At 43.5% G+C, this 26312-nt stretch overlaps 1 long non-coding RNA gene across 2 annotated transcripts in view; it reads left to right on the top strand.

The window, feature by feature from the left end:
• Positions 1–222: 222 nt before the first annotated feature.
• LOC148108828 (uncharacterized) overlaps positions 223–26312 on the top strand; it is a 407929-nt gene continuing 381839 nt past the window's right edge. For both annotated transcript variants that reach the window (XR_015727024.1, XR_015727023.1), the window contains exon 1: positions 223–546. This is a non-coding gene — a long non-coding RNA (uncharacterized LOC148108828). The remainder of the gene's footprint in view (positions 547–26312) is intronic.

The following is a 26312-nucleotide window of genomic DNA, read 5'->3' as shown; positions in this document are numbered from 1 at the left end:
GCTTGGCTTCATTTGCTTCTACTGTTAATGAATTTACATTGAAGGGATGTGGTTGTTTGCAGCCGAATTAATTACCTTCTAGCTCTGTGAGTAAAGAAAAGAGCCATCGTTACAAAAAATAAAAAAAGCTGATCTGGCTTACTACTCATGCTAATGTTGCATAATGACTCCGGTTAAGGTTATAGGGTCCTAGGGCTGTCGCAGTTGGAGCTGGGAACACAGTCCTGTGGACAATTAGAGTGGGGTTTGATACTGTTGTGTTGGAGGAGGTCATCCAGAGGACATGACCTCCGATTGCCACGCAAGCCGGCCCGGGGCAATTGAAGGCTCTGCCCCCTTTCCCTCCTCTGGCCAATGTTTGTTTCGCCCACGATCCCCACGGCTGGAGCCATTTTCAAGGACGCGGCTTGGAGAGAGGGCTGCGTTATTGAGACCACTTGGACTGGCTGCTCGTCTGAAGCTAGTTAAGGCCTCTATATAAACTCTAAAGGTTTGCTGGGTGGGTGCAGAGTTCTTCTCGTCTTGCTGCGAGTCAGGACGCGCCTGGTAAGTTCCCGCGCTTACTCTGCCACCCACCTATCTGATGCGGCTTGCCCCTTTCCCGGGTCTCTCCTTGCCCCCTTGTATGGGACTCGTGTGCAAACCAACACGTAGGCTGGAGAGAAAATGTCCAGATGAAAACAGAGTCACTGTAGTTATTATTTTGTTCTAAGACTTATGTTTGTTTTTCTTGTCTTAGCAGTCAGCTAAGCCCTCCAAAGCTGTATTGAATGGTAGCCGTGATAAGGGCTACCTTTACCTTCTTTTTGACTTTTGTGGGAATGTTTCTAACATTTGCTATATTTTGTTGCCAGTTTATTTTGTTCTTAATAGGCCACAAGCTTTATTTTTTAATCACGACGGGGTGCCATTGGTGTTTGAGGTGATTTGAATACTTTTTCCTAAAATTTTAGGTGATTTTTTTCATTTAATCTGTTAATATGATCAATGACTTGATTTCTTAAAATGTTGGATCAGTTTGGGTTGTTGGGATAGGTCCTCTTGTTTACAACATTTTGTCCTTCGGTAAATGCTGAATTTCATTTAAGAAAACATAATTTTTGATTCTATGAGTGAGCGTGACCCATGTTTTTTTTGGGTTACCTAGTTTGGAGTTCAGTGTTTTTTCCAGAACTATAATGTGAGTTGGGCCACTTTCCTATTACTAAACATCGGGCCAGTTTGCAAAAAAATAGGGATTATTTGCTTGTAGGTTTGATAGAAATTTTGTAAAGCAGCTGAGCCTGGTACCTGTTCTTGAGGGAGAGAATCTCATTTACTTCTTTTAACTTTCTGGCAGTGATTATATTAACCACAGGTGTGTTCCCGGGGGCAGGTAGCTCAGGTATTAGGACATTAACAGGCCCAACTAATTGCTACAGTGACTTTGCTATCCTATCATATGGTAATTCAGAAAATCCTCCTCCTCCTCCAGAAGTCTGCTTTCCCCCCTTCCTTATGTCTTATAACTGCTGCTCATGAAATCTGAGGGCGCTCCTGTTTTGAGACGTTCTCTGTGTGGACAGACCAGAACTTGGGTTGTTCAAGACTTGACCTCAGGATATTTTCTGGAATATACAGGATTCCTCCACCTTCGTCACAGCCCAAACAGATGGATTTCTGTCAGTGTAACACATGATTTTCTCTCTCCCCCCTCCCTGTAGTCCAGATTCTGATAGGCCCCCAACAGGGGTGGAGAGGCGAGCACGCACTCGCTTTTGATCTGTGAGTGAAGGGGTTTGAGGCGGGCGAGCGCGACCTGGGAACCTCTGTGCTAAATAATGCTGTGTTTAAATAACATGTTGATGTTTTTGGGGGTTTTTTCCAGTGTGATTAACATACAATTCTAATTGAGGTAAACAACGTCGATTAAGAAATTTTTTACGTAATGCTCTCCGTGATATGCCGTCACTGTCTATTACTGTACGATGTTATTATAGTATTATTGGCTATATTTCCGATGCTGTACTGTTCATCTCTGGGACTTACTTTCTAAGTGGAGGTTGGCATCTCTTAATCCCCTTCTCCCCACTCATTGGCCCTCTGACAACCATCAGCTCTCTGTATCTGAGAGTCTATTTGTTTTTTTGTTTCTTTTAAGTTCTGTACATAAGTGAAATCCTATGGTATTTGTCTTTGATCTGACTTGTTTCACTTAGCATAATAGATTTTGGGTCCATCGATCTGGTTGCTCATGGCAAGATCCCATTGTTTTTGTTTGTTTTTTAATGATGGAGTAATAGTCCATTTTGTGTGTGTATGTAGGTAGGTGTGGGTGGGTGGGTAGGTAGGTGTGGGTGGGTGGGTAGGTAGGTGTGGGTGGGTGGGTAGGTAGGTGTGGGTGGGTGGGTAGGTAGGTGGGGGAGAGGGACAGAATCCGAAGAAGCTTCCCACTGTGTGCAGAGCCCGATGTGGGGTTTGATCTCACCCCCCAGATCCTGACCTGAGCTGAAATGAAGAGTTGGTTGTTTAACCATCTGAACCACCCACGTGGCCCAGAATACTTTATTTTAAAGGATGCATTTAATACTTTAAAATATGTTGTCTAGGGTTAAATTTGGCCCCCTACTATCCTATTTCATGTCTTGTGATATTTCTTTTACTCTCTTCCTGTTTTCTATCAGACTGCTTGAATTTAAAATAAATAAATAAATAAATAAATAAATGCTTCAGGGCACCTGGGTGGCTCAGTTAAGTGTCTGCCTTCAGCTCAGGTCATAATCTCAGGGTCCTGAGATCAAGCCCCACATCCAGCTCCCTGCTGAGTGGGAAGTCTGCTTCTCCCTCTCCCTTTGCCCCTCCCCCTTCCCCCCCTGTACAATACATAAAATCTTTGGAAAAAAAAATTATGTGCTTTATTTTTCCTTTAGTAGTTTGGTAGTTAGGGCTTAGTTAAAAAATATATTTTAAAAATGTTTCCTAAAAATGTCTTGTTTATTTTTATTCTGAACAAGACAAAATCTTCAGTTGGCTTTTGCCTTTGAGCTAGCTCTCCAAAGATTCCATGTTAATGAATTTTAAAAAGTATATACCAACCTGCTATTATCCCTGTGAAAATTGTCATTTATTTCATGCCTTATTCCTAACTAGCCAAAGATTATACACCTTTTGTTATTTATTTTTATTTTGTGTTCTGCTTCTAAGCTTATTTTTCCTGTTGAATATATTCTTTAGTTCTATCATTGGGGTTTGTGGAAGATAAACTGTCTGAATTTTTCAGTCTTCATGTATCTTTATTCCTCATTCTTGGGCTATTTTGATGGATATAGAGCTAAATGTTCTGAGTTATTTGGCTCACCATGTTGAAGATAAATTTATCCATTGTCTTTTGACATCTAAAGTTGCTAGTGAAAAAGCTAATATTAATGTGATTGTTCTTTGTAGGTAATCTGTTCTCATTCTCTCGTTGTCTTTATGATAATCTATTTGAAATGTTTCGCCATAATGGGTCTATTTATAAGATTCGAAAATTAGTCCTTCTTAGTATTTGAAACGTTTAATATTTAGGACTTGTGTTTCTTCAATAGTGGAAATCCTCAGTATTTTTCCTTAAACATGGCTTAACTACCACCTTCCTACTGCCTCCTGAAAGTCTTACTAATTATTTTGGAACATTTGGTCCTATTCACTTGTATTCCTTAATTCTCTTTCTACTCTTAAACTCTTAATTCAATTTTATGAAAGGCTGCATCAATTTGATTCAACAACTTGGATTTGCCATTAACTTTTTATTGAGTGGATCTGTATCCTTTTACTGATAGTTAAACTTCTGTTGAAAATGACTCCTTTCTAAAATTTTTAATGGGTTCTCTTAAAATAACCAACCGCTCATTTTTATTACCTAGTTTTTCATTAGCCTTCTGTGCTTCTTTTTGTTTGCTTCCCATTGACTACTTTCATTCAGAAAATGTTAAAAGTGCGTATCCTAAAGTTTTCAGGGTTCTCTATTCTGAGTTCCTGGAGTTTTAAGTGCTTATATGTGAGGAGAATATTCCTTGATTTTTTTTTTTTTTTTTTTTATAGTGGTACTTTACTTTGCTGCGTGGTGATTGTTTTCAGTTGATCTTCATTGAAAGGTGTCCTAAGCATATGCCAAGAAGCTGCAGTGGTGTCTGGGGGCCTTAGCATCTAACACGTGAGGCATGACCTCAACTAGCCTTGGGTGTTTCTTAGCTTGAGGTTTCCGGTCCTTGAAGTTGACCTTTTATTTCTCCATCCGTTGATTCCTGTGCTGACGTTCTTTCATGGCTGGTGACAGATCCCCTCTTCCTGGCACCCAGTTGCTGCTCTCTGTCAGCCAGGGACTGGCTGGGAAATGTAGGCTCTGCTCCAAGCATTTGGCCTGAGTCTCTTCGTGGTCCACTGTGAAATAATCAGCATTCATCCCTTTTAACCACAGTGGCTTGTAGAAGGACCACCCCTTTTTGGGAACAATGACTTTTCCCTTTCTTGTTTTTTGGAGAGCTTAGATGTTACAAATTAACCCTGTGATCTTAAATTGGGAATATTACATTTAATATTTGCATTTAAATATATTACTTATTAGGATGTATTTTTATATGCTAATATAGGGATCCAGTTTTGTTTTCCATAGTAGTGTACTATTTGACCAGAAACCACTCATTGATGAATCCAACCCTCCCTAAATGCCAGTTTTACTAAATACTCCTGTCTCCTAATTCTCTTGGTCTCATTGTGGACCTTTTCCTACATCTCTTGTCAATCTCTATGCTTCTACCACACTCTTCGAATTACTGTAGAATTATCACCTGTTTGAATATAGAATAACTTTTCCTTCATGACACTTCTAGAATTTTTTTCAGACCTTCTCGTATGCTGATTCTTCCAGCTAAACTTCAGAATAATCTTGTCATTTAAAAATATTCTTTTGGTGTTTTGATGAGGAATATATACTATTTAGATGGACTCAAACACTTAAAGAGCAAGTATAAATCATTCTAATCAAATCTATTGTGACCTTTATTACAATTTGATAGTTTTTTTTTTTTTAAGATTTTATTTATTAGAAAAGCGAAAGCATGAGAGCAGAGTGGGAGGCAGAGGAAGAAGCAGACCCATCAATGAGCAGGGAGCCTGACATGGGATACGATCCTGGGACTCCAGGATCGTGACCTGAGGCAAGAAGGCAGATGCTTAACCAACTGAGCCACCCAGGCGCCTCTACAATTTGATAGTTTTCTATCAGATACTGAGTTGATTTCTAGGAATTTTGGTGGTGGTGGTTCTTGTGTTGCTGTTATAAATAGGATTTTGTTTTAAATTATTCAAATTATTTGCCATCTGTGTACATTTGTATTTAGCTAAATATACTTTTTCTAGGTGTTCCATAGCTCAGAATTTAAAATTTTCTAGTTGTCCACTTATCTCATCTGTACATAATTTTCTATTTTGGCTAATTTTTAAACAATGTGAAATAGTATCAAACAGCTGGTATCCTTTTGTTGCTTCCAAATTTAATGGGAATGCTTTTAATGTTTTGCCTTTCGTTTGATTTTTATCCTGAACTAAAGAGACTGTATTAGTTATAACAGCATAAATAACAAAAGTCCAGCTAAAATTTGCTTGAAAAATGAGGAAAAGTTATCCTTACGTAATACATGGAAAGGCAGAGTTCTAGAGTGAATGTGGTGACTCAACTCTGACATCAAGTACAACCTGTTCTGCCATTTTGAGTTTCTTGGGATGTCCTGCCTGATGAGTGCAGGATGCCGATTATGATATCTGTTATCACAGGAAGGCCCAAGCACATCTGGTAATAAGAAAAAAAAAAATGGGTTTCTTTCCCCATATTTTGTTAAGGAGGAAAATCTCTCTAAATCTCCAGCAGATGATAACCCGTTGGCCAGGATATTGTTGTGTGTTCCCCTACAAACTCGCCCACGGCAGAGGGAAAGCAACCGCTCTGAGAGATACTAAACTAAGCCATGACTTACTCTGACGCTGGGGAGGGTGTGGTCACATTCTCTGAGCAAACAGAAGGGTGAAGAACTGAACCAAATGAGGGTTGTGCATATTAAAAACAAGGGTGTGGGGTGGAACGACTGTTAGGCAGCGGTGTTTGCCGCGTGGTGTTCCCACCTGTGTTCCTGCAGAGTTGTCAGTGGTCCTTGCTGCTTTTCTCCAAATGCCTTGAGACAACAACCAAGTTGATACCATTTTTCTTCATTGCCTTTTGATAGGAAAAAGATTTTCTAAAATGGAACTTTCATTTCTTTAATGAATTTGTTGATCAAAGGTAACTTAAAAATTATTTCTGGATTATATTTGCAAATTAGTATATAAAACATTCATAGAAGTGTCAGCATCATGGTAGCATAAGACAGCCATCATTTTTGAAACCTCAACAAAAATTCGGCATTCATCCACGGACAGCTGTGACTCTGAGCTGTGGGATTTAGCGCCACACACCAAAGGACCAGGAGGCATCTTGCCTACTGGAGCATTCGGGTAATAGCAGGCAGACCTTGGTCCTCGATGCGGACTCTGCGTGGCCCATAAGCTAGCTCCAGGCACTGCTGGCTGCTGGGCAGGTGCCCCTGGAAAACCTCGTCTTAAATAATCAGCCATGGACAAGGGAGCCTGTAGAGCTGGTTTCCAGATAAGTTCCAGCACACCATGGGAGCAAGACACAGGATCCAGGGCGCACTGGAGTACAAGAGAGGCACAGTTTTACTTTGACCACCCCCTTTTCCTGGCACAGCCCAGCTTAGGGCCAAGAGAGCTCTTCCTCTGCCCATGATTTCTCCCATGGGAAAGAGCGCAGGTGAGGGAGCACCCAGCTTCCCCATCGTGCATCATGTTGCTGAACCGGCTCGTTTCTCTTGCGTTCCATCCGGAGTACTGCATCATGAGCTCTGTGACTATGGGAGAGGGGGGAGAAGGGGCTGGGAGAGTGGCAGATGGGATCCTCAGAAGGCATTAAAAGGCTGAAGATCCTACCAGCTGCACGCCGGACTCCGAGAACCTGCCTCACCATGTGCGTCCTCCCCATTCTTTATTTTTTATTGTTATGTCAGTCACCATACAGTACATCATTAGTTTTTGATTGTTTGCGTATAACACCCAGTGCTCCATGCAATACGTGCCCTCCTTACTACCCATCACCGGGCTAACCCACCCCCCACCCCCTCCCCTCTGAAGCCCACAGTTTGTTTCCCTGAGTCCATAGTCTCTCATGGTTCATCTCCCCGTTTGATTTCCCCTCCTTCATTTTTCCCTTCCTTCTCCTGATGTCCTCCCTGCTATTCCTCATGTTCCACAAATAAGTGAAACCATATGATAATTGTCTTTCTCTGCTTGACTTATTTCACTTAGCATTATCTCCTCCAGTCCTGTCCATGTTGATGTAAATGTTGGGTAATCATCCTTTCTGATGGCTGAGTAGTCATTGCGTATATGGACCACATATTTATCCATTCGTCTGTTGATGGGCATCTCGGTTCCTTCCACAATTTGGCTATTGTGGACAATGCTGCTATGAACATTGGGGTGCATATGGCCCTTCTCTTCACTACGTCTGTATCTTTGGGGTAAATACCCAGTATTGCAATGGCTGGGTCATAGGGTAGCTCAATTTTTAACTTTTTAAGGGACCTCCACACTGTTTTCCAGAGTGGCTGTACCAACTTGCATTCCCACTAACAATGTAGGAGGGCTCCCCTTTCTCCACATCCTCTCCAACAATTGTTTCTTGCCTTGTCCATTTTTGCCATTCTAACTGGCGTAAGGTGGTATCTCAAGGTGGTTTTGATTTGAATTTCCCTGATGGCTAATGATTTTGAGCATTTTTCATGTGTCTGTTAGCCATTTGTATGACTTCATTGGAAAAGTGTCTGTTCATATCTTCCCATTTTTTTACTTTGTTATTTGTTTTTTCGGTGTTGAGTTTGAGAAGTTCTTTATAGATCTTGGATACCAGCCCTTAACTGTAGTGTCATTTGCAAGTATCTTCTCCCATTCTGTGGGTTGCTTCTTTGTTTTGTTGACTGATTTCCTTTGCTGTGCAGAAGAAGCTTTTTATTTTGATGAAGTCTCAGAAATTCATCTTTGCTTTTGTTTCCCTTGCCTTTGGAGACCTGTCATGCTGTGACTCTCCCTGTGCACAGTCCCAAAGGTAGTGGTGGGAGTGGGCTTTGGCAAGCAGCCGTGGAGCGACAGAGTGGGCCTGAGTCTGGGCCAGGGCAAGAATGCAAACAACTTGGGCTTCAGACTATCTTTTTGGAAAACAAAAGAGAGGATCTATCAGCATATGGATCGGTGCATTTTAGCCTCCAGCAAAGGCAGAGGAGCTTAAGACTTCTGCCCCAAAAGGAGCAGGAAGTGTGGTGTACTTGTTACTCTTTGGAGATTGGAGAGAGCCTCAGAATCCTGGTAAGACTGACACAAAGTGTCTCTCTCCCAAGAGCAGTTAGTAAAAACTGAAGGGAGGGGCTGCTTCAACTGCAAAGATAGCAACACAACCTGGAGGAACGTGAACAGAGAAAGGAATAGCACCTCGCCAAAAATGACCATCGTCCTCAGCAACTGAGTGGAAGGACATGGGGATTAGTGACTTATCCCATGAAGAACTGAAAATAGCTGTTTGTTTTTTTGAGGACTGATTTATTTGCGAGAGGGCGTGCGTGCTGGAGGAGGGGGAGAGAATCTGAAGCAGACCCCTCCTGAGCACAGAGCCTGACTCGGGCTGGATCCCAGCACCCTGAGATCAGGACACTGGCCCGAAACCAAGAGAAAATAGCTATTGTAAGGAAACTGCATACGCTGGAGGAAAGTAGACAAAGGTAATTCAACAAAATTAGGAAAACAACTTACAAACAAAATGAAATTTTACGGAGGCCCGGAAATGATGAAAAAGTGCCAAACAAGATCTGGAGATAGAGCTGCTCATTCGTCTCAACACTTGAGCAACCCTCACTCTGGGCTCCCCCCGCCAAACTGTGCGTGGGGGGTGGGTGGCCCCCCCACTGTGCTTGCACCCCACCCCCCCCCGGCCAGCTGTGCGTGCAGGGGGGGGTACGTGGGGGGTCCACCGCCCACCACCCCATGGTGCTGCCTGGTTGGGTTTTCAAGCACCGTTCCAGCTGGGCTTCCCAGATCCGTGGAAGCAGAGAACCGCTCAGAAACTGAAGATGACTCCCCATAGGACCATAAACACTTAGGGGAGAGTTACTCTGAAATCTGTCCTTTTCAGCAGTTTGCCAAAAAAAAAAAAAAAAAAAAAAGGCTGGGGGGTGGGGAATGATCAATTGCAGTGATTCAAGTGTTTAATTTTGTTCTTTGTGTAACTTGCACGAAACAGGGGTAGAACTGTGTACAGTTAGCACCCAGCATTCACGCATCAGGGAGGCGGAGAACGGAGCCCTGGAAGATGAGGGCAGCTGGCACAAATGCTGTAGGGAGGGGGTGTGAGTTTCCTAGGGCTGCCATGTCAGATGACCCCGGGCTTGAGGATCTAAAACATCAGGATTGATTCTTCCTGTTCTGGAGGTCAGAGGTCTGAAAATCGGGGGTGGCAGGACCATGCTCCCTGCGAAGGCTCTAGGGCAGAGCATTTTCTTGCCTCTGGGAGCAGGTGAGGGCTCCTGGCAGCTAAACTCCAGTCTCTGCTTGTGTCGTCGCATGGCCGCCTTCCCTGTGTCTCTGGGTGTCCTTGACTGTATTTTAGGACACGGTCCTTGGATTTAGGGACTTCCCTAATTGAGTATAATTTTGCCTGGATCCTTACCATTGCATCTACAAAGGTCCTATTTCCAAATAATACCCTATTCTGAGGTCACAGGTGGACATGGTTTTTGGGGGGACACTATTAAACCCACTACAAAGAAATTGCTAAGATAAACTGAGTCCACTATTCCTTAGCTTGATTTATTTATTTAATTATTTTTTTCCTCCAAAACATGACTAGGTTGTCTGCTCTAAGTCTCCTAAAACAGAAATTAAAACATCTCCTGATGTTGCGGAGACAATCTATCTCCATGCTGCTTTGGTTGTTGGCAGATGTCCGTGACTGTAGTTGGTGGAATGAAGTTCCATTTTTCTCACTGGTGGTTGTTTGGGAGTCCTTTTAGGTTTCTAGAGGCTACTGTGTTCCTTTGCTCCTGGTCCTCTCCCTGCATCTTCAAAGCTACCAATGGCGGACTGAGTCCTTCTCACAATTCGAATTTCTCTTCTGGCTTCCTCTTCTGTCTGATCGGTCCAAGTTCCCTTTCTACCACATGTTTCTGCCTCCTCCTGCTGCATCTCTGACACCAGCCAGAGCATGTTCTCTGCTTGTAAAGCTCAGTAATTGCACTGGGCTCACCTAGACAGTTGAGAATATCCAAGCGTCACGACCATAGAATATCCTTTTTGCTTTATGATGCATCTGTTCAAAGTGTCCAGATTAGGGTATAAACATCCAGGGAGTAGAGGGCGTTCATCAATGGCCCACCATAACCAATTACACTATTTTTGTGGTTCTTAAGACTATACATATTTTTATTTTATTTTTTTAAGATTTTATTTATTTGATAGCCAGCGAGAGAGGGAACACAAGCAGGGGGAGTGGGAGAGGCAGAAGCAGGCTCCCAGCAGAGCAGGGAGCCCGATGTGGGGCTCGATCCCAGGTCCCTGGGATCACGCCCTGAGCTGAGGGCAGACGCTTAATGACTGAGCCACCCAGGCGCCCCAACACTATACATATTTTTAAACTTCATATTTATAACTAGAATTTTACCCATGGAGTCCCTGATTTTTCTCTCACTAAAAGCACTTTCAGAATATTGATAATACTTTTGCTTTTCATTTTATGACCTTCTTCCTTCCCTTTGCACCAGTAGGCCCTTCTTGGACATGGGTGACTGCGAGCCTGAAAGAGTATTAGTAACTCTCACTTCTCAGGGGTGCTTGAAAGATTCATTGCTATAAAAACTCAAAAATTTTAAACTAAAGCACATTCATGAACTAATGAGATTGGGGATAAGATACCCTATTTATCTAATCCACTGGATTTTTTTCCCCCCAAGACTACAGGACCAGTCATTTTCTTGGCTGAGAAAATCCCACAGTATAAAAATTTGAAATAGTCTATTTTTCTGTGCATTGAGCAAATTGAATGAAAATGTTGAGTATTATTTTGAACTATTAAAAGAATTTTATTTATGTCAAAACAGAAGGAATTCAAACCTGTACAGTGTAGATTTGGGGCTTCTCTTTGCTCTTTTTCAGTGGCTGATCCACTATGTCCATGGGGCCTCACTTACATGGGATCATCAAATTTGACCTGGTCCACCTGCACTCAGGAAGATGTCCAAGTACACTTGCTCAGTAGTTCAAGGCTTTAATTTTGGATTTTATTAGGTCTACCTGAAAACTTAAGGAAGTTTGTTCAGTTAAACTCATCATAACACCCAACTCCTGAAAATAAAAGTTGGACATGGATATAGCAGGAATCATTGCTGTATTTTTAAAACCACACCTGGCATCTAAATTTTTATTTATAGGACAGGTGCTTAACAACTGGTATAAAATCAGGCTGCAATATTGCTGTATGTGACCCTATGTTTATTTACCACCCCCCCAAAGTTTTAATAAAACGTAAGTGCATGGAAACTGAAGAATGGGTTGGGTTTCATGTCTGGGTTTTAGGGAGAACCTTCACTTTGCTTGTGTCCTGTCTCCAGGAAGAAGGACTTCCATTGGAATAACACTCCATGGGCAGGAGAGTAACTTACCTGATGGGTGAGATAGAAGAAATGAATTTAGAGTCTTCTGGGTGCTCTTATTTTTCTTGAGAACCTTTCTTCCAGCTCCTTCGTGTAGTAAACTCACAGAGAAAGTCAGGACAGATGGTGGCTTTTGATTTCTGAAAGTGCCTGGGTGGACGGACCCGTGGTATATTAGAGGAGATAATGAATAAATGTATTGGGCTGTGGATGTAAAGATCCTTTCTCCAATCAGCTGTACTGAGAATGTAATTGCCATTTTGACACCCATCTTCTCTAGCTATCAAGTTTCGTTTCTTGTTCTAATCAAGGAGAGATGAGGTTTGTGACTGGTTTTGTAAGGTCTCAAGAGTAGGCACCGTCAGATGTATCAAAGAAGAAAGCAAGAGCTCAGGGACTGACAGAGCTTCGCAACTGTGAAACATCCAGGAATTCTGAGAAACTGTCAGGGAGGACTTTGGACTTTGAAAGCTATGGAAGTGAGGGTTTAAAGCAATTTAGTCAGACCTTGATCCAATTGCTTAAATCTTAGGTAGTCCAATTTACTTATCTAAAGAAACAGGAAAACAGCACCAGCCACAAAAACTATATACACACATAGCTTAGGAAAGCAAGTGTTAAGAGGTCTATGCTGGTTATTTGTATTATTACGATAACTACTGGAAGATAAGAGAGGCTATCATGGACAGCTAAATTGCACAAAAATCTAAAAAGGCCAGAAATACTACTGGATGTTTAGAGGTTATATAGGCAAGCCCTAGGTGCAGCTGTGAGCTTTTCTTTTTCTTTCTTTCTCTGTCTTTTTCTTTTTCTTTTTTTTCTTTCTTTCTCTTTTTCTTTCTTTCTTTTTTTTTTTTTTAAAGATTTTATTTATTTATTTGACAGCGATAGAGACAGCCAGCAAGAGAGGGGACACAGCACGGTGAGTGGGAGAGGAAGAAGCAGGCTTCCCGCGGAGGAGCCTGACGTAGGGCTCGATCCCAGGACTCTGGGATCACGCCCTGAGCCGAAGGCAGACGCTTAGCGACTGAGCCATCCAGGCGCCCCATGTGAGCTTTTCTGACAAAATGGCAAACTGGCCAGTACTGGGTTAGGTAGCTATCGCCAAAGACAGAACTAGTGTGCGTTTGATTTCTTTGGCATAGAAGACATGTTTTCTATTCTGGCCACAGAGCTTGGTCAGGATCTCCTGGAGATGGGGGTGATCCCAAGGAACTGGCAGAAGTAGTCCGTGTGTTACTGAAGGGTACCTTGGAATGCTCCAGCTAAGGAGGTGAATGAAAGGCACAGTTACTGGAAAAAGCGTGTTGTGTGTCAAGCTGGGAGAGGAGGTTACAGATGGTAAAAAGGCAGTGAGGTAGGTAGCTAGAGGATGTGGGGGAAAAGAGTAAGATGTAGATCAGATGAGTTGAGACTATTGAGGAATAAAATCTAAAAACTAGGGATGAGGTGGGCTGTTTCCCATACACGAACTTCAAGGACTTGCCAGAATGGTGACAAATCCTTGAAGACCCAGCACGGGCTTTCTGAAGACGAAAATCTTTCTCTAGGTTCTGTGTCTCTTAAAGCATTCCTTTATCTCGCACTGAATATTCACGGCTGGGTACTGTGGGGATGTTGGCGAAGCAGAATTGCAAGTGGATTGGGCAGCGCCAGGCTGGCTTAGTGGAACATGTGACTTTTATCTCAGGGTCGTGGATTCAAGCCCCACACTGGATGTAGAGCCTACTTTAAAAGAAAAATACTGTCAGAATACAGGCATATTAACCCTCGAGTAGTTTAGTTCAGTTCTACATTTTGTGAATGTCCTAACACTGACGATGATTTGTGGGAAGCACAAATACAAAAACCTATTTCTAGTCTCCTCGGGGAGAAAAGCACCTGGAAAATCAAGGCAGGCATTGTTTTAGTCACATCAAAGGTGAAATTCCTTTGTTTTTGAAATATTTGAGAGGAAGAGCACTTAATTCTCAAAAGTAGTTATATAATTCTATATAATAGCTAGTATATGAATATAATGAAATTTTAATACAGAACTATAATAAAACATATATTACATAATTTATATACATGTAAAAATAATGAGTGCACCTGCCACAGTGAAAAACGTTCCTGGAGGTTGCTCTCCCCAGGCTATGGTGCGTCTATGCTGCTTTTGTCCTCTGTGGATCGTGATCTTGACCTACAGTAGTCTCGCGGCGCACACTCGAGATCGGCTGCGGGACTTGCACAGACTTAGGATACGCCGCGGCAGCTGCGTGTGAGCTGAATGCCGAGACAAGTGTTCCGGGTGATCTCGACTCCTGTTGCTTAGCTTCGTGAAGCACTTGCACTCCTCTGAGGTGTGAGCAGCGACTCTGGCCCCCACTTGTTCCTCCCCTTGGAAGGAATGACTGTCACCCAACATACTGGTCATGCAAGCCGGGAGGTAGGGCCATTCTGTGACGTGGGCAAGACGAGCCGTTGCTCTCGCTTTGTCAGTCCTGCCTTTACTCAGTATGGTGTGTGTGGGTCTTGTTCCGTGAGCTGGCAGGTGAACTAGGTCTCCTTTCTGGCTGGTCAGCTCTGTTCTTCACCGCCCCCCCCCCCCCCCCGCCCCGGCATTTGGTGGGGACTTCTACGTCCTGTGCATTGCAAGGCGAGGTCTATGGAGGGGACAGGGAAGCCCCACTGTGCTGCTCACTTGAGCTTTGTCAGCAGCGAATACCTGTAAGCGTGTTTGGATCCGCCTGTTGGGTTCCTCGCGTTTATCTGCTCCTGGCTGGCATCGGAGTGGAAGGAGGGAGTGAGGGGTGAGTAAGTGTCCCCCGAACTTTTAGCACAAAGTAAGTTCTAGCCTTGACTCTGCCCATGCTCGCTGTGAGATGCTGGACAATTACTTCCGTAGGCCGTGTTTATTCACTGAAAGTGGGGCGTGGTGCAGGCAGCATAGCCATCCCGGTTAGCAGCTCTGTCTGATGGTCCTGAAGGTCGGCCTCTCCCTGGCTCTGTTCCCTTCAGCTCTTCCGTGGCGGATCTACCCATCCGTGAGGGGTAGAGGGAGCTCTGTTTTTCAGCTTCTCTTTGCATTTAGGAATGAGCAGCTGGAAGAAGTGAACTATTTCAGGCCTGCATGCAGTACCATGTACATGAGAAGAAAAATAATCCAAGAAACCAGTAACAGCCCCAGACTACTACTTTAAAAATAAAGTTGAACTCAATTCCAAGTTTCTGACATCTTAAAACATTTTATTATTTTTATCCCCAAGCTTCCTAGGGTAATGCAGTGCTTTAAATTCTCACAATAGATGAATATGATGATATCTTGGTAAAAATCTTCCTTCAGCTGGAACTGGAAGGTCACCGAAAGCTGATGTAATAACTGATTTGTTGTGAGCATTGAATCTTTTTGCTCTTTCCCTAGAAATGAATAGTTTAGAAGTTATTGCTCTGCAATAAAAAATACTATGATTTTCTCTGCAACCACGATTACATTGTTTTTCTAACTTCAGGATTGAAAACATTAGATTTAAAACCAGAGATTAATTTCATGGAGGGAGGGTGAGGATTAAGTTCAGTTTCTCAATAAAAAAGAAAGTAGAGTGTTGTCACATCTGCATGGATTTGTTCGGGGATGGTTTTCTTGAGGTGAGCCTTCATCTGAAAGATTCCCTCTTCACCTACTGATGTATTGAAACCTGTCCCATTTTCCTCAAAAACACCCTTTTTACATAAAACTTCAGGCCAACTGATCCTTGGCTGAACTCCTTTTGAACCTATAGTCACACAAAGAATGGTCCAGCAGATAAGGTCCTTCTAGAAACAGATCTGTGTTCAAATCCTGGCTTTCCGTTTACTAGCTATGGATATTGGGGAAAATCAACTCCTAAAATGATTTCTTCAAGTACAAAGTAGGGGTAATAAAAACTATTTTGGGGGGGAACCTTTGCTGTAGGAGTTAGTGACATTATAATATATGGAAGTACCCAGAAGAGTTACTGATCAAAAATGACCCATTTCAGTCCATTATTAACTTATTCATCCTATAAATATTTGCCAGGTAACTATGTGCTATGTATTATACTAAGTTAGTGGCACGAAGTTAAAATAGAAAAGTCCTTTTGTTCAGTAGCTCATCATTCAGCAGAAGATCAATGAGTAAACAAGACGATTAGAGTTTGCTAGGATCTCTGTTAGATCTGTGGTGTATTCTAGTTTAGCAATTGAGGGTCTGTGACCGGTGGATCATAGGTGGATATATAGGCTACTAGGAAGCATTTTGGAGAAGTACCTAAGCCAGTATGGGGAGGAGTCAGGAAGGAAGGAGAAGGTTATTATGTATAAAGGACACCACTTATACGCTAATAAAAGAGCCTGTCCTGAGAGAATTGTAAAAAAAAATTTAGCATGGCTGGAGCAGGGGGAAATTTGCAGTAAATGAGATTGGAAAGGTAGTCAGGAGGCAGTTCATGAAAGAGCTTAAAAGTCACGTACGGTCTTTGAATTTTATACTAATGAAGAATACTGATGGATTTTAAACTGGTGGGACTGTGTTTGACACGTATTTTAACAGTGGTGAGTATTAGATTGCTAGAGCATTGATTAAAATGGAGTAAAAGGGTACGTAGGGAGATGAAATTATTAGGCTTGAGGTTTGAATGGGGAGGGCATGGTTTAGGATATCAACATTGGGAACAGACAGAAGATGAGAGACCCAACAAAGCATTGGTGAGATACAGGGGAGAAGAATGAGGGAAGGAAAATTCATGTTAGTGTTACTACCCGATGTAAATCAGACTCCCAGAGTCAGCATTAACAACCCTCCCAAATCCCAAAATCAATTCCTGTTGCTTTTTTAACTCAAGATGCATTGTCGTTGAATGCTGGATTACCTGCAGTGTTCCTAAAGCGAGAGAAAGTGCTGGTGAGGGTGACTCACACAGCCGTTGTACTTGACAGTTCTTACTGCACGTTAATAAATCTTGATTCTGGCATCGTAAATTTGCCTTGCAATCTGGTCTAATGGGACATCGCTCACAAACTCAGCCGTTCTTGGTACGCTCACAGTGGCGGTGCTTGAGCTGCTAAGGGGGGCCCGGGCCTGAGGTGAGAGCACCAACGTTGTGCTCTCCCGGGAGGTGAGTGTGGGAGGCTCCAGAAGCTCCTCCCACTATCATTTGTCAGGTGAGGTGTTGTGAACATTGCAACAAGTATGAATCCAACTTGAGGCCAGCCCAGTGTGAATTGCAGGAGGAACAGCTTAATAGCAACGTGTACCAGGCAACTAGATAAAGTGTATGTTAGTTGGGACTCTAGGTGCTTTAATAAACAGTCTTCCCAAACCTTGACCTCTAAACCCCCTCTAAACATTTGTGCTATATTTCATGGACAGAACTCACCTTGCTGTATGAAACTACAAGGGAGGATGGGAGAGGAAGCCTGGTATTGTACCAACGAGTCTGTGGGTGGTCTCACAGCTGCACCTGCCATTAGGGGCTTACGATTCTGAAATGAGATCTGGACTGGGGTGTAGAATCAAGCACCAAATCAGATAGAATGGGTGATGAGGCTACAAAGTACATGGGAATTTATAAAGAGTAGATAGTTAAGAATAAGACATGGAACTCTGAGGAATATTTAGTTTTCTCAGTAAATATTTAAGTGACAGGTGAACAAAGAGCAGACGTAAAAAGCAAATAGTATTAAAAATGTAATTATGTATTGATTGTGTATTAAGTATGATACTACACAGTATTAAGTGATTTTTTTTTTTAAAGACTTGTTTATTTTAGAGAGGGAGTAGAAGTGGGAGAGAAGGGAAGGGAAACAATCTCAAGCACACTCCATGCTGAGCGTGGAGCCAAACACGGGGCTCGATCTCATGACCCCCGAGACCATGATCGGAGCTGAAATCAGGAGTTGGATGCTTACCCAACGGAGTCACCCAGGTGCTCCTAACAGCAATTATTTTACACGGTTCTCCTAATCTGATGAAGAAATCTCTTCAGATCCACGTATTTTTCACGAAGAACTAAGACTGGGGAGTTCAGTGTGTATCTGGATCCCACAATTACGGAGTAAAAGATCTTGAATTGGAATATTGTCTGACTCCACACTCTAATCTCCTAATCAGAGTGCTACTGTCCCTTCACCCCCACCTCACCAGAAAGGCATGGGAACATCAGTATCAAGGGAGAAAGGGTTCCAAGAATGGGGAAGGGGTGAACACAGATGCAGAGACGTTAACTGGGTAAGAACTAACGGCTATTGGAAGTTCATTGGTACACCAAAACGTTTTGTTTTGTTTTGTTTTTTCTCTCAGCAAATGCTCATTGAGCATGGACTCTGAGTCCCAGTTGTAGGTGCTTGGGACACAGTGGTGAGCAAGATTCCTTCTCTTAGGGAGCTTACAGTTGAGTGACAGCACTGAGAGGGTGACAGCAGGTGCAAGATTGCAGAGAACTGAGTGAAATGGAGAATACTAGTTGACAAAGCTGATAAAAAGTAGAACTGGCATTTGGATTTCAAGGTTGAGAATTTCCGCATTGTTGTCTAGTCCTAAGTAGGCAATACAAGCTCCATTTGAACTCCTTCTCTTAGTACTAAAATTCAGATAGCCTAGCGAACTGAGGTGGGGGGTGGGGGAAACCACGGAGGGCATGACTGTAAACCATGCATTTGACCTTCCCTTCCCCCAGAGCTGGGCTCCAGAAAGGCAGAGACCATGTCCCCAGTCCCTCCGTGTCTTAGAGCCTCATGCTTTCAGTCTTCCCTCTCTGGTCTGACTTTTAAAAAACTTACTGTAAGTGGAGGATGTGGTAAACTCGGGTTCACGAGGGTGTAGATGACTGACAACGCTTAATAGACTGGCTTCCTAGGGGTATGTGAGATGTGGGAAATGCAGGAAGCCACCGCTCAAAGGAATAAATCTGAATGTTTAGACCTCACTAAGCAGATGGAGACATAATTTTATGAGGGTCAGAGATGCCTTCTTGTTGACTCTGAAATTATTTCACCAAAACAGCTGCTAAGACTCCCCGTTGTTGTTGGAGCCTGCACTTCAGGGACTAGGAGGGTAAGACTGAGCTGTGGAATTATACAACCTTTGGAAAATCTTTCATGTGGGGACAACCTGGGAAAAGCATCTTACCAAAATAGCTCAGAAATCTGCGTCACGCCGTTCCAGTGAACACCCTAGAGCCTTCTGCAGAAACCCCAGCAGCCTCCTGAGTTCAGAGGGAGGAGAATGAGAAATGGGGTTATGGCCTTCCAAACGAAGGGATATAGAAAGAGGCTGTCCAGGCTGGGTCCCCAGGGATGGGGGTGAGGGGACAGTAGTGGTACACTGAGGGGGAGTTGAGACTCTGGGGTCAGTGTGTTCTGAGCTGTTCTTGAGTTGGTCAGTTCCTTAAGTTTACCTGATTGATGTATTAGATTTGAGGGAGTAGATGGGGTCTGAAAAATCAGGTTATCTCCACTCACAAGGGACTGTTTTACAACTGGATAGAATTGTTTATTTTACAGAGACTGTGGCTGGCTGGAGGACCTGAATACTCACGGCAGTTGGCCAACGCTTTCTCTCCCTGGAAGGAACTTCTTTTAGGAGGTGGCATCATGGAGCTTGTCATTCAGGAACTTGTACTCAGCATCCCAGAGCGAGAGAATCCTGGCTTTGCAAACCACAGGCTACAAGACACAGGGTCTCTCACTTACCTGCGTGAGCTGCGGCTTTTGTCCATAGAATGGATTCAGAAAGAGTAGGGTGAGAGAAGATCGTGAATATATGCGTGCAAAGTAATCACCGTGTGACTGGCAACGAGCTAGGTAGTGTAAACTCTGTAATGAATCTGTGCGCAGACCAAAGGAATTAGGTAGAGCTGAGTGCCCTTGTTCTGTAATCCAGTCTCCCTTTCTGAGGGGAGCTGGTCTTGTCTGCTGGTCAGGCCCCATCTTCTCTCCTGTGTCGAAGACACATTGACCTGCTCTTGCTCGTTGACTTCTTCTTTTGAGACCCTTGTGCTGACCCCAACACATTCTGAAATGTGTCAGATCTGATTGTTGGCTTTGTCGAATGCCAGTCCTAAGCATGCAACAGAGCCACGCTGATGGGCCGTGAGTGGCTCCAGATTGACCAACACCACCTTCCCAGACCGTCGGAAGCAGCCTTATTTAAGCGGTCCAGTCTGGCCACGCTATGCCCATTCGTACTATTGTTACAGCGTGCGGCTTTCTCTTGCGTTCTAGTGCTTGATGCACTGACTGTGGAGCCTAGTCCATATTTCTGACAAAGTCTGGTTCAAACGACGGCAGTAAGGTTCGGTTACAGATGACAGAAATGATCCCGGGTAGTTGGAGCGGGAAGGGACTTCCTAGGGGGCATTAGTTGGCGATAACATTGTTCAGGATACTGGAGAAGCGGCCCTTCAGCTGGGCCTCTAGGAAGAGCTTCAGAATGGGAGTGAGGTTGCAGAGCTGTCCCCCCAGAACCGTCTTTAGCCCCGTCACAGCTCCCACACTGGGAGATCAGGAAGCGGCTTGCAAACTGCTGGCCTCAGGCTCCTCCTTGTCCAGAGTCCAGCAAGTCGCTGCTGGAGTTGTCGGCTCCAGCCCACGTGCCTGCGGAAAGCACACCACCGACTGGTTCAGGGAGGCTGGTTCAGGGAGGCTGCTGTCTCCATTTAACTCCTTTCTAAAACAGCTCTTAGCTTATGCCAATAGCAAGCAAATACAACATCACGTTCGTATCCAGATAGAATCTGGGGAATGTTGTTTTTAGCTTTCCAGCCTTGAAGGATAGTGCAAGGAGGTCGGACTAGATGTTGAGAGAACCGTCACCGGGAGACACGCCAGGCAAGTGCCTGTGTGAAGTAATAGTGCGGGTCTGGAGGATGGAGATGAGTAAGCCAGCGTCTGTCCTGGAGAATTAGAGTTGAATAGGGGAGAAGAGACCAGTTCAGTGTCCTGATAGCATGGAAATGCTTCCTGTGAATCTGGGAGGATTTCTTTTCTCGGTACTTGCAAGGCCTGTCTCTCCCATCACAGCTTTCTCACAGGACTGTAATTGGTGGCCGTCTCGTCTGTGCACTCAGTGGGCTGTGAGCCACGAAAGATAGGGACCGTCGGTACCTTGTTTACTGCTAAATGTTTAATCCCAGGTCAGTAAGTATTTGTTAAATGATTGGACGAAGGAAAGGATATTTTAAGTAGAGGTTGTCGTCTTGACTCCTAGGGATGTCAGTGCTCGTTTATGACAGCCTGTCTTCTTCCTTCCAGATCTCAGCCTTGTCTGTAGGCTAAACTTGAGGACTTGAAACAATAAATTGAACACTGATGTGAAGAGAATGTATTTCCTCATTGTGGTCCACCAGTCCTCAATTATCCCTAAAGGACAACCGTGTATTTGTGGCTGGAGAAGCTGGCTACATTTAATTTCTTCTTGCTATTAGCATGAGAAGTTAACACGAGAAAACTGTTGAGCTTCCTGAGAGAAGCCACGTGCTAGTTGGTATTAAAATTAATTTCGTAGTCAAGGCTTCCCATTATCAGTTACTTGTTGGGAACAGGCAATCCCAGATATTTCTGGATCTGGGATGATGCTATGTTTATAAATACTACTGGAAATACCTCTTACTGCAGTGTCCACTACTGTTAACACTGGGCATTTATAAGATGTGTGAATCCTGGGACTTGATACTTCATACTCCTGATCTCGTGTAATGTAATTGAAAATCACACCAGCTCATGGGGTAAAAGAACACCTCTCATTTTACAGCTACTAGAACTGAGGCTTGGGAGTAACTTGTCCAATATTAAACGGTTAGCGATTTAGAAAGTGGCCCCTCAAAGTTAGGTCTCTGATTCTAAAGTCAGCGTTCTTAACTAGTAATTGAATTTCGCTACTAGTTTTCCTTATTCTGTAACAAAACTCTTCTTATCACAAATATTAAGAACATAAAGGGATGTCCAACTTACATGATGCTTTTCTGCATGGTAACGGTTAGGAATACTTCTCACAGGTATTCTGAGGATTAATAGCTCCACTTCACAGATGCTAACGTGGAAACTTAGAATGGGTGGAGTTGAGCCTTCGGGGGAAGTATTCTGATTCTAAATGTTGATCTTGAGGTTTTCCATGACTGTCCCTCCCACAATGTGCAATGAAGAGCTGCAGGCTTCCGGTGTTTTCCAAATGGCTCCCAGGGACTCTGGGTCTGCCAGAGCGGATGAGCTGATTCCTGGATGCTGTTGGTGCAACTGTCGTGGCACAGGGAGCCTTAGAAAGGGATGTAGACATTGAACTTCATTTTTAAAAAAAGAAAAAAAAAAAGTGCTTCTCCAAAAAGACTTGCTGTCTTTTTCATCCAGAGAAGACTTCTTATATAGTCTTTTCAGTGTCAACAAAAAACAAAACAACCATTATTTTAGAGGAAATTTGGTCTACATTCCTTTTTAACATTCTGTATTTCCCATTGAAAATACAGAATACCCAGTCACTGCCATTAGATCTCCTCTTCTGTACGCTTTTGAAGATAACTACCAGTTAAACAGAGCTTGTGCTTTGGGAATAATTTTTAAAATAAAAACATGATTGTCTCAGTACTTTTGACAATGTTTGATGTATGATCCGTCTTAAAAGATTGAAGGTAGATGGTACTGATTAGGCTCACTGAGTTTTAAGGAATTGAGACTAACTCAAATTTTCTCAAACAGGGAACTTTCTATATGAATATACAGCATGGCACTTGAGAAAGAGCAAAAAAAAAAAAAAGGGGGGGGGCGCAGGAGGCTGAGGGTGGTTCTGGGTCCCAGGTGGCTTAAGTGACCTTAGCACTTGGGATATATGGCTTTTCATCCTAGGACTCCAACTCAGCGTTAAGTCCCGTGTGTCTAGGCTTCCTCATCAGCTTACGTATTACTTGACTATTCACCTTATTCTCTTTGTATTTCTTAACTTTTAGTCCCATGAGCAGCACCATGAACTTCTTAAAGACAGACTTGATCCCAGCCCTGGGCCACGTACTCTGTGCTCATCTCCTAAGATGCCTCTTATCCAGTCACCGGGACCGGCTGGGTGGTGGGATCCTGGAGAGTAGAGTAGGGGGGTGTCTTCCGCAGTGGCCGCGGGTGAAGTGATTTCCAGTAGAAGGGGCTGAGGATGGCAGGAAGTGTGCCAAGAGAGGGCAGTTGATATAAACCCCACCCTATTGATTCTCCCTTGCAGCCACAGCATGCGTCCGTTGGCTTCTCTCGAGCCACATCGTCACCGCTATAGTTGTCATCACCATCACCTCTTGCTTTGAGAGCAGTAACTTGCTCAGGTACACCCCTACCTTCTGTGCTGTCCCGTTCTGTCCATTTTCCATTCTGCAGCCAGAGAGAACTTTGTAAGAGAACAAGGCAGTCTACTTGTCACAATCACAAGTTGATCGAGGATAAATCATGCATTCTCGGACCTGCTTTGTGAGACCCTTGCTCACCCCACCAAAATCTCCAACGTCCTCTCTGAATTCCTCCTCCACTCTATGGTTCATTCATCCTTCCTCCCTACCTTGGATCTTCTCCTAATCTGTTACCTTGACTTGTAACACGTGCCCTTCACCCGGCTAGCACTCATCCACCTTTAGGTCCTGCTGGTGCTCTTCTGATCTCCCAGCTTGGGCTAGGTGTCCTTTCTAGGTCTGCCTCTAGCATCCTGCATTTCTCTATCACAGGACTGAATCTTAATTACCTGTCTGTTGTGTTCTGGTGAAGACTGGAAGTTCCCTCATGCAGGGATGGTTCGCTGCTCACCAGCTCCCTAGCACTTACTGTATTGTGCCTGGTAGGTGACGAGCGCTCCGTCAATGCGTGTTACAGCAGCAGGAGAAGGAGGTAAATATATCTTCCTAGGATGGTGACAAAAATCCCTATCGGGAGCTGTCTCCTCTCGTCTCACGCTATACTATCCCCATCTTGGTTCTTCTGTTCTGGCTTCCTTGGTTTTTGTTTTTGTTCTTGTTTTTCCCTGAAATTCCTTGTGACACACTCTTTCTGTGCTGCACTCACTGTCTTGTGCTCTGTCCTCTGCTGGGAATACCTCTCTTTTGCCACTTCCCTTTCAGATTTCAGCTTAGTGGTTGCTCCTCCTGGAAGCATTTCTGGCCTCGCTATCTGGCCTCGATGGTATACCCTCAGTATGGGTTTGCACAGATCACAGAGCTCTTCAAAGCCCTCGTGCCAGTTCAGATCCTAGATGCGTTACTGCAGTGACGTCTGTTGGTGGCTATTAGTCAGTCCTAGCATCACACCTAATAAGAGGAAAGATACTTCATGAAATCACTTTTAAAGTAATGCTGCTAGATAAAACTTACCATGGAGATGGTGAATGAGGTGATGAGAGCATCAAGTCTTCAGAAGTCATTGACCAGGTGTAGTAAGAAGACTGGCGAGAGTTCAACATCAAGGGTTTGAATCTCTCCTCAGCAATAAGCTGGTTTTGTGGCTCTGAGCAGGTTGCATTAATTTCTTGAATTTCAATTTACATAGTGTAAAGCAGAGATAATATTTTCCCCTTTCTGAAAATTAAAGGAGATGAAACAGGTAAATATCCCGAAAGCTGCCATATAAAGCCCTGATACTGTCCTGACAAAATTCACCCTCCCTCGAAATAAATATTCTGAATCTAGGTGTCCTTATACTTTATTTCTTAAAATTTAAACTTTGCCCTATGGTAAGACAGTCAAAGCTGAGAAAGTGTTTGTTTAAAACCGTATATGTATCTTTTGTATTATGTTCTAGGAGGACTTTTTTGTATGCCAAATCTGAATTAGACCATCTGAGTTACTTCAAACGGACAATGTAAAATATTGAGCTCTCTCTTAAACCTCATTTAAGAAAGGAAAAAATGTAAATGAATGCTTAATGCACATTTCTTTGTTATTGGGGCTGATGAATGGGATCTGGGAATCCCCAAGAGGTTAGGTGTGAATGAGAAATCTGCCTCCCTTGGCCCTATTAGAACACGGCAGACTCTATGAAACTGCAAGGGGAGAATTTAAGGGTAATATATATTCAACATACCTTTAACTTGAAGAGCTCAAAGTGCTTTATGTTAATAAAGCAATTTATTGAAGATCCTAGACCTTAAACTGGGTGATTTACATTATTCATGTGGTTTCATCCTCACCAATCCTTAAAAGTGGGTACTACTATCATTCCAACAGCACATGGAAATGGTAGATGAGAGAGGAAATAATGACCCAGTCACTCTTCCGTGTCCAGGGCTCAACCATCTACGGCAAGGAGTAATAAGGAGGAACTTTGTGTGCTTACCTATGTTCACTAATGTGAGACTTAGAAAAGGAGTCTTAAACAGCCTAGCCTGGAATTCTTTCACACTCAGTCCAAACCTATGATCTTCATGTTGCAGAGGGAGAAACTGAAATCTGATAGGTTCTGTCTATTGACTAAACTTACACAAAGGACGAACATGGGTGTGTCCCATCTAGAATGGTACATGGCTTATAGTAGGGAATCAGATAGGTCTTAAATGACGGACGCAGCTGTCTCCCAGGAGAGCTGGGATCTAGTGAGAGATCTAGTGCTACTATCAGAAAGAATCAGGGCCCCTGGTTCCTCTGTTTGCAGAGTATGCGACTTTCCTGCCGGATTCTCACATACTCAGGCTGATGTCAAACTTGACACCAGCTCCAAATCCGGGCTTTATGAGTCTTCCTTTAAAAATGGCGTACAGCTCCAAGGTGCAGTGATGGTTTTCACATTAAGTAAAACTGGACTCTGAAGTTCCCGTGATGCCACTAAGGCACGCAAATAGCTTTTTGAATGTGCCGTGAAATTCACATTTATCAGTGTTCGCTAATTACACAGTATAATTGGGTTCCAGTGTTAAACACATGAGTCCATTTTAACGATCACTCCTTTCATTCAAGGAACTTTGTGTGCATATCATTTACCTTTAGGGATGGAGTGGGGGGTGAGCGAGTCTGATCCAGTTCCTCTTCTAGACCTGCTGTCTGGCCTTCAGTGAGACTGGCGTGGGATGGGATGGGATGGGTGGTAAAGCAGGTGGTTTGTATAGGAAATGCTCAGGCTCAGTGGTCCACTAGATCTCCAAATCTCCTAAGTGATTAACTTACCCACCAAGAACCTCAGTTCCCTCTTCCCTAAAATAGAATTATAATAGTCCTCTCATTAGAACTCTGTGGGTTGAATTAGTTAATCCTATAAAGTCCCTGGCACTTGGCAGGGACTGTTAACTGAATTTCTTTTTTTTTTTTTAATGATTTTTTTATTATATTATGTTAGTCACCATACAGTACATCCCCGGTTTCCGATGTAAAGCTCGATGATTCATTAGTTGCGTATAACACCCAGTGCACCATGCAATACCTGCCCTCCTTACTACCCATCACCGGCCTATCCCGTTAACTGAATTTCTGCTAAGGAAGGCCAGTATCCTACAGAAGGGAGGTAGGGGCTGGGACAATTTGCGGAGACAACCAGGGGCCCAAGGCCTCCATTCCTCGCTGGATTTTTTGTTCTAAACCAGAGAGTAATGCACTAGACGAATAT

The sequence above is a fragment of the Ursus americanus genome, chromosome 16, assembly GCF_024610735.1.
Source record: "Ursus americanus isolate L20-20 chromosome 16, mUrsAme1.1.p, whole genome shotgun sequence".
NCBI classification, from domain to species: domain Eukaryota; kingdom Metazoa; phylum Chordata; class Mammalia; order Carnivora; family Ursidae; genus Ursus; species Ursus americanus.
The sequence above is the reverse complement of the archived record's forward strand: the minus strand, read 5'-3'. Positions and strand labels throughout refer to the sequence as shown.